Source organism: Lissotriton vulgaris, chromosome 11 (genome assembly GCF_964263255.1).
Source record: "Lissotriton vulgaris chromosome 11, aLisVul1.2, whole genome shotgun sequence".
Taxonomy (NCBI): Eukaryota; Metazoa; Chordata; class Amphibia; order Caudata; family Salamandridae; genus Lissotriton; species Lissotriton vulgaris.
Window position 1 is genome coordinate 636,177,235 of NC_141699.1, and position 12,533 is coordinate 636,189,767.

The 12,533-nt window shown below is 43.4% G+C and overlaps 1 protein-coding gene across 1 annotated transcript in view; it reads right to left on the bottom strand.

Moving 5' to 3' along the window:
- Nucleotides 1-12,533, bottom strand: part of LOC147683273 (uncharacterized) — a 1,451,334-nt gene that overhangs the window by 853,791 nt on the left and 585,010 nt on the right. The window lies entirely within an intron of this gene.

Here is a 12,533-nt window from a genome sequence, read left to right on the forward strand (position 1 = left end):
AATGCTACACCATGTTAGCATGCATCTCAAGTGGACTGCGCTGCTATTGACACTATTGCATGGTTAGGATTCAATAACCCCCCCCCCAAAAGAAAATCTGGAAGTGAAGGGGTTACAGACATGGTCACTGAGGCTACTGATGACACAGTTCCCGTCACTCCGCACATACTGCAACAAACAAGTGTGGTAAGAGGTCTGCCAGATGGCGACATCTTAAAAACAAGGTGAGCATGCCATAGGATATGACCACTGAAACAGCAATTGATCACCATGGATGAGTTTACCCCAAGGGCTTTACAAAAATGTAAATCCTTATTCAAACTCAATATGTGAGCTTATTAAACCTTTTTAAACTATAAAAACATTATTGGTAATTTCCTAACACACTCCTAAAACCACTATACAATTTGGAAATGTGACTTGAAAAAAAAAATCTGTATTCGGACGTGATCATACCCATAAAAGAAACATTAAGAAAAAGCAAGCAATAAAACACTTCATCATAACAGTTAAAATGTGTTCAAGGTAATGTGCAAAAAACGCAAAGGTCAAGCAACCATCAAACACATCAAGAATTCCTAGATCAGAGAGCTGCTCTTAGGAAATTCGTGACTGCAAAGAATGTGTAATCATTAGGCAAAAACTGCTGATACATTAAGGCGACACAGGTTTGTCTAAATCTCAACACTTGGGGCTTAAGATACAAATTCCTGTGAGTAAAGTATTTACATAGAAGTATAAAATGTAGGGTATTCTGAGAAGACCTATTGTCAGAGACACAGGGCCCTCTACCTCGTCCTGTAAAACAAACCCAGCCGGGGAAGCTAAAAGGTAATGGAGCTGATTAAATCTAAAACGAGTTATAAAAAATCTATCAAAAGCACTTGGCAAAATGGAAGATAATTCTCCATACCCTGTACTGATTTTAGAAGAACATGCCCTCTCACCGCTGGTTTGATAAGCTCAATATTTTCACGGGAAGCCATAGCATGTTTAAAAAATAACTTCTTAACTGTAATCAAATCCTGAGGCTTCACTAAGTCTTTTCTGCCCTGCCTAGAGCCGTAAAAGTCTCTTTAACATAGTCTACCCAAGGGATTTTCAGTGCGTGGTCTAGTGACAAGACAATCTAAAATGATCAAACGATTGAGTTCTAATTAGACCAGGTCTTTACCCAGCACATCAAAGGCTTTACTGCCACCAGGTTAGCTATATAGTTAACTCCTAATTCTTCATGTATGGAGAACGAGGGGGTGCCCTGAGGAACCTTCAGGATTCGTTTCAGGAACTTATTTTGGGCAGTCTGTAGTTCATTATTCGCAGTATAACCCCAGACTTCACTTCCGTACACGACCTTAGAAATGCAGAAGGACTAAAATACACCCTTGACAGACCCAACCTTGTACGAGTAAAACAGTTGGTAACCCTCGTCACGTGTGAGTGTCTAACTGCAACTGTCGTATGGGCGTGAAGGGTAATTAATAGGCTTACAAAGGTGGGCACAATCCCAAAGAATCAAGTAGGACCCACAATTTCTTACAGTTCACCCAATCAAATGCGGCAGTGAGGTCCATAAAACCCAGAAAGCGGGCACCAGGTTGGGCAACTGTGTTTGTAAAAACTAAAAGATAAGAGGTTTAATCACTGTGCTGTAGTTCATTTTCCCAATCAGAAACCATCTTGCACCTCAGAAATAGCTTTATTCGATTCTGCCCAATCCAAGAGCCTACTTAATAAGACCCAGCCCAAAACTTTAACTGTAGAATCAATGAGGGAAATGGGGCAGTAACAATGGGGATTATCCTTATTACCCTTCTTGAAAATCAGACCGATGGTGGCGGTTGACCATGAGGGTGGCATCCCACTCTTTGCGGCTGCGTTTAACACCCTCCTCAAAACCGGGGACCATACATCAATGTTGTCCACGAAAAGGTCCGGGGGGACCCCGTCGGGACCTGGGGCCTTATTCTTAGACAATTCCTCAATGCCCAGCCGCATTTCGTCCCAAAAAATGACAGAAGTATAAGTCTGACAAGGAACTGTTTCATTAGTGGGTCCCCCACTTTGTCCAAAGTTATAAACTACTTCAAAGTGGGCGATCCATTCTTCCAGGGTTATATGATGACAGAGAGCGGGTCTTAATGGCTCTGAGAAACAGGGTTTTTTTATGACTTGCCAAAAAAAGAGTACTATCCTGCTGCTCGCTTGCTTTGACTAACTCACATGCCTGCCTTTGTAGCGTTCGCCTCTGTTCCTTAAGGGCCCCATTACAGTTGCTACGACAACTGAACACCCATACTCTATCTCAGGGGATTTGTTTCAAGGCTCTGTTCAGGAGGCGGGAGGCCCGAGAGCACTTAACAACAAACCATTTTGGGTAATAAGAGGTAAAGGTAACTACAGGGACTGTTAGCAAACTAGCAGTTCACAGGGCGATGGAAATAAATGACTTAATAATCTCCTCACCGCTTTCGGTTGAATCTGTTGCCCCCCTTAGCTAGACTCCGGTCAGATGTCGCGCGGTGGAAAACGCCCCCGCTCTCCCTCTTGGGCCGCGCCATCCTCTTCAAAATGATGGCTCTCCCGCGATTCCTATATGCACTACAGAACTCCTTCGACCCTGTGCCACAGTCGTACTTCAGCGATATTGAGTCTTTACAGCATAGCCTTCTGTGGGAGGGGAGGCCGTGCATTGCCCTGTCGAAATTGATGCTGCCATGGTACGACGGAGGTATTGGTTTGCCCAACATTCGGAAATACTATTGGGTGTCCCAGTTGGCCCCCATAAACCATGCTATATACGGCTCACCGGTTGACCCCGGATATGCGATGGACCGCGATCAAGTGCCGGGGGGGGACTACACCCGTGTTCTATATGCGAAGCGTGGTCGATTCCCGTTGGTGGGGCCTCCCTCGATCTCTACTAGAGTATGGCATGAGGCCAACAGAGACCTCAAGTGGGCTGGTCGCTTGACATTGGCTACTCCCTTGTGGAGTTCTGAGATGCTGGGGATGCTCTGGAAAACCAAGGGGTTTGGTCGTTGGGACTTGATTGGTGTAACGCAGGTTCGCAATATTTGGGGTAAGGATAGGGTGCTGACATTTGAGGAATTGCAGGCTAAGTATCAGCTGAATGAGTGTACAGACAGGCTTTTGGCCATAGTTGGCAGTGATATAGACTTTAATCTTGCTCACATCTAGGATACGTATTCCTAGCTTGTGTTGGCCCTTTTAAGCCCTTTCTTCCAGACCTAGAAGAGGCCATCTATTGCCTATTGGCTTTGGCCTGTCATTTTTGCTTATAGTAGAGGTTGGATCCTGTGGTCCTGACTTTATATTACACATTGGTATGGTTTATGTAGGTACTCTGACAGAGCTAAGGGTTATTTCATCCTTCTCAGGCGTACAGGCCCAGAACTAGAGGGACTCCATTTTGATGGAGCTGAGAGGCTTCAGGGGGAAAGGTAATGTTTATAGTTAAGGCTGTTGACTGCTAGAGGAAAACCAGTCAGGACTGCTTCTTATCCGAGGAATGTGTTTGTCTCTTGGGCCCAGACGTAACATGCAGATGCGCACTGCGGTTGCGTGGAAGCCTTGGAGCTAGCACAGGAATTCGGTGGGAGGCAGCCCTCTGTTGGAAATTTCCATGAGGGGAGAGGAATCCATAATAGCGAGCTGCAGGAGAGGAGGAGTGGTCAGTTCAGCTTGGAGTCAGAGCAGTCTGGTTCTTGCAGAAGAGAGAGAGCAGGATGTCTGCTGGAGCTGCAGAATGCAGTGCAGTTCTGGAATGGAGAAAGAAGGCAGATGATTGCTGAAGCTGAAGAGAGAGCAGTGCAGAGAGCATCAAAGCAGATGGAGGAGCTAAGGCTGTCAGCTGGAGCAATTGAACCAGAGGCATGGTGATGTGGTGACGGAGGGAGAGACAGAGAGAGAGCCCTGATCCCACCAGAGACAGAGAGAGAGCCCTGATCCCACCAGAGTCAGAGAGAAATCTTCCTTCTAATAGGTGAGGTAGTCTAAACTAGTCCCCTTTACAATTACACCTTAATCTTGTCCTTATTCCCTAGGCTATTGTATGTCTAATCCTTTTCTTTCAGCTGTGTGTTAAAGTTCCTGTTAGTCATAGAAACCCCGCAGATTTATGTATGTGTATTTTATCATTGTTAAAATAAAACTTCCCCAGTTCTTAGTGAACCGACATGTGCCTTGTATTCTTGTTCAATCAGGGTAACCTGGTCTTCTAGTCAGACATTGTTTGCATGAACGGATGCGAATCCCGATCAGGTAAGGAGTGACTGAGCAAGTAGGGAGAGAGGGAACATTTGATGCCAAGAGCAGAAGGTACATACTTCAATTTGGAAAGCTGTTCTAACTCCTAATATTGTAGTAGCAAACCCTTAGTGAATAGAGAGAGAGACTTCCCAACATAGAGAGACAGAGAGCTGAAGGTATTCATAGGAAAGTGGTCGTCATTGGTAAGTGGCGTTAGTGAGAGCACTGATTGTGGTCAGTGTGTATACCCACAGGATTGTGGCTTGTGTTTGTATGAAATAGTGAGAGCACTGATTGTGGTCAGTGTGTAGGTCTGCCGGATTGCAGACCGTGTGTGAATGAGAGCACCTAAGACAGAGGGGTGTGTAGGTCTGCCGGATTGCGGACCGTGTGTAAATGAGAGCACTGGGACTGCAGGCCCATGTGTGTAGACATGCTGGATTGCGTGTCGAGTGAGCACTGAGGGAGATCAGTGTGTGAGAGTATATAATCAGACCTGCCCCGGGGTAGATTAGTCTGGGCCTAGGTGGCCGCGAGACTAGTTGGTGTGAATAGGATATTGTAGAAAACCTATGCTTGTATATTGAGAGTTCCCCATCCTCAGGTAGGTACCCAGGTGCCTGGATAGATGGTCCTGAGGAGGGATGTGGTTACGTTCCGACTGGGTTAGAGGGGCTCTCAGGAGCTGATTCCATCTGGTCCGAAAATCCTGTCGGTACAATGAGACAGAACGGTTTAGGTACCTTCAGATCAGGCATGCTTTGAGCGCCGTTGTCCCCAGCGGTGAGACGCCCCCAGTGGCCTCCCCACTGGAGGATCATTTGCTTGATGGTCTAGTACCCACTAGGGCTATCTCCTTAACATATAGCAAGTCGATTAACCATACCGAGGACCCCTTGGTGTTGTTGCGTAGACAGTGGGTCGCTGATGGCTTTGTTCTTGATGACGAGGATTGGAGGGGGGCGGTGGCGTCCCCCAAGGAGGTAGCAGTCCCTATGAGACTCCGTTTGGTTCAACTTAGGATTTTGCATTGCTCCTATGTCACGGGCCCGGGATTGAAGAGGATGCCGACTGCCGAAGAGGGTGTGGGCTGCCTGGAACGTTCCTGCACATATTGTGGGAGTGCGAGTGGGTTCGTGACTTCTGGACCAAGATACATTAAAAAAAGAGTGAAGTATGGGGAGTGAGGGTCGAGCTGGAGGCCAGGAGATGCTTGTTGAATGTTGGAGCCTACGGACCTGCCGAGCCATGGTAAGGCCTGGGTGGCTCTCGCATGTGTAATTGCTAAACGAAATATAGCGCAGCTCTGGGGTGCCTCTCGGGCACCTCGGGTAAGGAAATAGATGGAAGATCTTGACTGGTGTATGTTTCGTGAGAAGTCAGTGTATCTATCCAGGGGCGACCCCGCAAATGGGTCAAGATCTGGGAACCTGGAATGCCTATCGTGGTGATATCTGTGAGCCGCCGGACCTGGAACCAACAGATATGGACAGGGAGGACTCCTAGGCCCGTTTCCTTTTTCTTAATCTCACGCTGTCATTCTAGGGAGCAGCATCCATAAATATGTAACAGTAGTCACAGGATACACCCTGGACATTGTTTGTGTGTTGTATTGTTGATTACATTTGTTAATAAAAAGAATTAAAAAAAAAAAACTCCTCACCGCATATTGATGGGTCTAGACAGGGTTGAATCTTCTGCTGTCGAGTTTTAAAGAGAGAGTAGTTAAATGCTTTAGGATCTAGCTGCGCCCAGAGTAGGCATCTCCCCATGTAAGTTGAGGATAGTAGGCCCACGGGTGTACTAACATGCACTGATTACCCACCCCTTCAAGCAATAGCATTAGGGGATTGTGATCACTATATGGGCTATGTAGGATCCCAAAAAAGAGTGGGGTCCCTCCCAGCAAAGCAGAAACGAAAATATAATCGCTGACCATTGCACAACCCCTACTTTTATAGGTTGGGGATATGTAAGATTTAGGGGCCAATTCCGATCTTGTTCGGAAGGGCTCCGAATCGGATTTGGAATTGCCTAAACCAATCCGGAGCACTTGTTCCTGACTGATGCGTTCCCAGTTCTGAACAACCAAGTACGATGTCTGAAAATTCTTTGTGCTGACCGAATCGGTTCCGGAAGACATACAGAGAAATAGAGCCCTCCGGAACCGAATCGTACAGCTCTATGGAGTAGGTTTTCCAGTGAGCAAGTACGATGAGCGATTCAGACAGCTTTATGATTCTGTTTACCCGGATCGAAAAGGCTGCTGGAATCGGTCTTTGGGGGCCCACAGCAGACCTCCCTTCAGCCCGGGCCATCAAAAACCAGGCCCATGGGTGTCCCCTTTCCAACCATGCAGTGTGGCAGGCACCACGGGGGACCCACCACAGGCTGCACAATGTTCCCCAACCACCCCTTTCTTCAATGGGAGTCTGTGTACGCGTTCGGTACACAGGGGCCCATTGAAGTCAAAGGGAGTCTGACCGAATCGTATCCTGATGCATTCACAAGCATCATACTTGTTCGGTCGGTTTGATGGAGCAAGGTTTCGCTCGGAAAAGCGACTTCCTTGGACTCAACCGTCTCAGAATAATAAGTAATGTATTAACCAACATGTTTCGCATTACTAATAATGTACCAAACGACATTTCTAGTATGCAGGGGAAGCTTTCCTATGTGCTTCTTACTAACCGTAACTCCAGTAACCCAAAATGGCCGCCGCAACGCGGGAACTTTTCTGAGCATGCGTCTGTCATGCTCACGTGACATGACGTATTCTTAAGCTTGGTGGGAAATCTTTGCTTCTGCGCACTAGAACTAAAGATGGCTGTTCTATGTTCTCATGCGCTAATGCTTGCATTGCTGCTTTTACTAAGTTGTTCATTCTGCCTAATCCCTAATGCTGTAGTTAAAATAAAGTAATGGGAATAGAGTAGAGAAAAGTGGTATACAGTGCATTCATTTATTCTTTGTTCTAAAACTGTTCTTCTTTGACTTTGCTATTAGCTCGTGTTTGGACCAATCAAATACAATGTGGCTCCATCTTGGGTCCCGCGACTGCGCATGCTGTACATTCTCAAGAGTCCACAAGCCATAGCATTGAACAGGGGCCAACTCCTTACTTGCTTGAAGATGCTCATGGGAATCTTAACTTTTGACCCTATGGAAGGAAGCTTAACAAATTGTTATATTACATTGTAATTCTTATTGATACATTTACTGCCAAGTGAAATAAAAGAGCATGGGAAAATAAAATTATGGGAGGGAACGTACATTTTAATATTTGAATGAAATGACTTCATTCTGGTATGGTGTGATGACCTCTCCCCGTCCTTTAACCAATCAAATTGAGGGAATACACACATTTGCAACATTGGGGGTGGTACATTGCCCTGGAAAATGGTATAACTAAGGTAGGCGTAGCTAGTTAGATTGTCCGTCTTGTCCGAATAGCTGACCTGTCACAGACCCAACACACTCAATAGGCGACCGAGAACAGAGGTGCTGGTGGAGCACTCTGTCAGAAGATTCGATAACCCAATCAGGGTTCTGGGAAGGAGTTCGATAACCCAATCGGGGTCCGACTGTTAGCTGCAGAGAGGGGTGTGACACTGGCGCTGTACTTTAGCTGTGGGTGCCGGTCCTGACCTGCGGTGGTCCTGTCCTGATCCAATTTGGTCTGTACTTATCCTGATTCTGATCTGCACCTGTTCTATCCTGTTGGCACCTGCACTATCAGGGGTCCTTTCCTTTATCCCAGCCCGTGGCCAGGGTTGGTCTTCACACCATTCTATGTAAATATAAAGTTGCGTGGGTATGTCATTGTGCTGTTTCCCTCTTCTTACCATTCCTATGTTTCAATGCTTAAAGAAAGTCTCGTAATATTATCGCATCATCTTGCCTTGATTATATTCTTTCTAATTGAATATGCTATAATCAAATTGGTATGGACTCTGACATTTAAGAATTTACATAGATAAAGTGTTAAAACTTTCCCAGAGTCTGTGGTTATTTTATGAGTTCAAATGTTTATTTACTACTTGCATTACAAAAAGCACTATTTTACTCTGTTGCGGCTGGGTTCATTCCCCAGAAAAGATCTAACCCCGAAATGGAAGTCTACATGGCCCACTAAAGAATGTCGCCTGTGTGAACAAGGAGAAGAGTCGTTATTACACCTTTTATGCATCTGCCTCTTGCTATTAGAACCTCGAAAAACAGTCCTCCGTGAGATTTTTAGGAAACATCAACTGAGGTCGGGTAGACTTTCAATTCAGCTGTTATGTCGAGCCATCACCTTTTGGAAAATAGCAGCCAAAGAATTGGACAAAAAAACATAATAGTCCACAAGGCAAAGGTATATGACTGTCTGGTCACTGCCTTTCTGCACTGACATCAAATATCGCTCTTTTCATATTGAACTGCAATGAACTTTTTACAATTTGTATAGATTATATATATTTTTTTTAATTGTCGTTGTGACCAAAGTTTATGATAGGATAATGTTTTTACTTATTTGCATTTTATAGACTTTTTTCTTAGATAATTATTATGTAATATGTGTTTTTTCCATGCTTTTATGATTTTTAACGAAATCAAATAAAAGTAATACTTACTTACTTACTACCTATTTTCTTATTAACTCCCTTGATCCCTTAGGACTCTAGGTACTGGTGACTAGGATTGGTAAGTCAAGGAATAGGTCCTTAAAAGGTTCAATAAAATCCTGATTTAGCATAGGTTTACCTGTTATAAAAATTGTGTATGTTTTATGGGCCCAGGTGAGTATGGTAAAATCTCGAGCAGTGAATACGCGCTCTATCAGTATTCTTTTGGTAGTAGTTAGATGGTTAGGGTTTAGTTAAGATAGGTAGTTAATTGTGTACTGATTATTTTTGAAATTGTATTGATTTTAACCAAACCCGTTTGTATTGTTCTATGTTTGTTTGGAATCAACAGGGGCAGAATAGCAGGAGGTAAATGGAAGCCACTCTGCAGTGAGGTCATTTGCCTAAGGAAGTAAGCGCATGGTTAGGTAAAACTGGAAGCAGTGATAAGGGAATTTTTTGTATAAATTTGTGAATAAATGATAGCAAAGGAGTTTGTTGGTGAAACTTTGGCCTTATATCACCTAGAAAGGGTAAGCCCGAGGGAGTAACAGGTTCTCTAATGCTTGTATGAAGAGTAGACAGAAGGGATCTACTCACAGTGTATGAAGAGTTAGCAGAAAGGTTTTACTCGCAGTAGGTGTAAATCATCTTTCCTTTGAATGTAGTCACTTAGGCACAGTGGGGAATGTTTCTACATTGTTAATTAATGAATATTGCATTTAAAAGTGAAAAGAAATACGTTTATGTATTACCTTGCAAAGGAGGGAGTCAGTTGCGCAGCTGCGCTGACGTCACCTAGAGCCGCGCTGGTATTGGTTAAGACAGCGGGTGTGCAGCTGAGGTAATTGTAAAGGAGGGGTGAGTACAGAAATGTGAGAACTTGTCACACAAGAAAAGCAGCGCAATCATTGGTCGAAATTTATTTGAATTCTAAACACTGATTGGTTCTCGAAAATAAGAAACGTGCTGGTATTGGTGAAGCATTTAATAAACAATTGAAAGTAGCTGCATATTAAATTTATCGGCGCAAAATATATGTGGCATTTAGACCCAACAGTAGGAAATAGACCCGATAGGGAGTACTTAGGTTTTGCGCACGAGCAATACATAAGGGGAAGACCTAATATCATGTACGAATGAGAGAGAAAAATGTCGCTATTTTAAAAGAATTAAGAATTTCTTTAAAAAGGACAAAATGATTAAGACTAGAGAAGGAATTATTATTCCTCCACCAAATACGCCCGCATCATACATGATGGTAAAAAGGGGCTACCACACCTGTGTGGGGTTAGAGAATTGGACAGAATACACAAAAGATGATGGTGTTTTGTCATTTCCAGAGCATGGTACCTTTAATGGTAGAATTTTGTACAATTTGAGAACACGCATGAATGAATTAGATCCCAGACCTAGATGAACTCAGTACGAAGCATTAGAAGAATGGGAAACTGAGGCTTTTGAGCGAGATAGACCCAGAAGCGAAAGAAATTGGAGTAAATTTTATCCCAGATTTCCAAAAGAGACAAGAGATAAAAAAATGAAGAAATGGAGACAGTCTATGTTAGTAGAAGGATTATATCCTGTACGGACTTTAGAGGAACCGTCAGGAAGCAAATGCATAGAAAAAACAAGAAATTGAATGACTAGTGGTGAGTCAGATGATGACTACTTGGAGGATTTGTTAATGAAAAGTCTGCCACCTTACCATGAAGAAGCAAATAGAGTTAACCCTAGGAACCCGTTCTCAAAACCACCCTTGGTTCCGCAAGAAGTGCATGAAACTTCGTTAGAAAAAGTACTACAGGAGAGGGAACGAGAAGCAATAAATAAACAGAGAAGTGAATTAATTCAGAAAATTTCACAGCTGAATAGGAGTCCTGAAGCCTTGAACATTTGGTAACCATAAGTCCCATTGCTCCATTATATGAAGCGAAACAGTCCTGTCCCAAACCTCTCGTTCTGACTAAACCTGTAGTGCTATCTAGAAAAGAACCCTTGATAGTTGATGATCAAGCAAGTAAATGCGAATCAGTGATTTCCCTGATGGATTTACCTATACGGGAACCTGTGGGTGATTCAATCAGGAAAAACATTCCTGGAAGTTATAGAGAGGTACGGATAGAAACATCCTCAGGTACAAGAAGCGCTACTGTGGTATCCCCAGAAGAAATAGAAAGATGGTCCCGAGAAATAGAGAAGCCAAAATCTTAGCCAAAGGTATTGGATATTTTTAAATCAAGAGTCGAATTAGAAGAAATGATGGCTGGAAATGTGGGATTGGAAAGGTTAAACACTCTCAGTGAGGGCGAATTGTTGTTTATATGTCGAAGTATCACTCGAAATACTAAACCATTTCATGAAAAGTTCATGAGTTTGGCTTCTGAAATGGGAATTGAAATTGGAAAATCTAAAGTTTTACAGAAACCTTACCGAGCTGAATTTTCTGACAAAGAAAACATAAATGTGTCAGGACGTTAAGTGCAGATAAATGAGTTACTATCATTGTTGCAAAAGTAGGATGATTTAGACAAATGATAAGCTAGATGGGCAAAGAAAAAGGAGGAAGCCCAAGCAAAAAATACTGTAAATTAATATTTATTGAAAGAACCAGAAACAGTGGAAAGGTTGTGCCCATTGAGAGAAGTGCCAGGAGGAGGTTATGTGCATGTCCCATCGTCCCGACAGGATATTTGATCATTTACGAATGATTTCCCAAAACTCAGAGAGAAACCCGTAGAGTGGTACAGACAGGTCCAGAGTTTGTAAAAGTTTCAAAGTACTGTTAAAGGATTTAGATGGGTTGTTTGACATTGTAGTACCGGCAGATTTATGGAAAGAATGTAAGATCACTATTGATTAGCCTAATGACGAGTACCCACGAGATCCAAAGACAGGACACCATCAGATGACGTGATGAAAAAGTATCATCAAGTCATAACTTTCCTAAAAGGAAAGGTACCCCCGAAAGAAACATATTGGACAAGAATATAGAGAACTACCCAAAATAAAGATGAATCAGTGCATGCATATTATGAATGCCTTTTACAGGTATTCATGCAGTACAGTGGGTTGGAAAGTATTGACACGAAAGACATGACACATTTTATTTATCGATTGTGTGTCAGGGTTAAAGCCAGAAATTTCACCAATGATTAAAGAGCATGAAATCTGCTGGCAGGCCAAGCTGGTAGATGAAATACTCGTATGCAAAATATTGTGGGGATGAAATTGACAATAAACGAAAAGGTAATGTGGGCACACATAAAATTAGCAGAGCAACAGGAACTTCAGTTAAACCAATTGAAAAATAATCTGAATCAGGGAGATGGAAATGGGGGTAAACCAAGAGGTAGAATGAACAGAGAGGAGGCCAAGAAAAAATGTCCTTGTCATGGGTGCGGAAAAATGGGGCATTGGAGAAACGAGTGTAAGGCTGTATTGAGTAACACTGTGCAAAACGATAATTTTAATCTACAGACGTAGAATGGGGTGTCAATGAAGCCACAGCAACAGGTAATACTGAACCAGTTACCACTTGATCCTATGCCAGATTCTGGGAGCCAAGCAAATTACAAGGTGGATACCACAAATTGGGAGGGAAGTGGAAGGAGAGACGCAGTGACATCACAATTTCTTTTGAGTGACGCATTA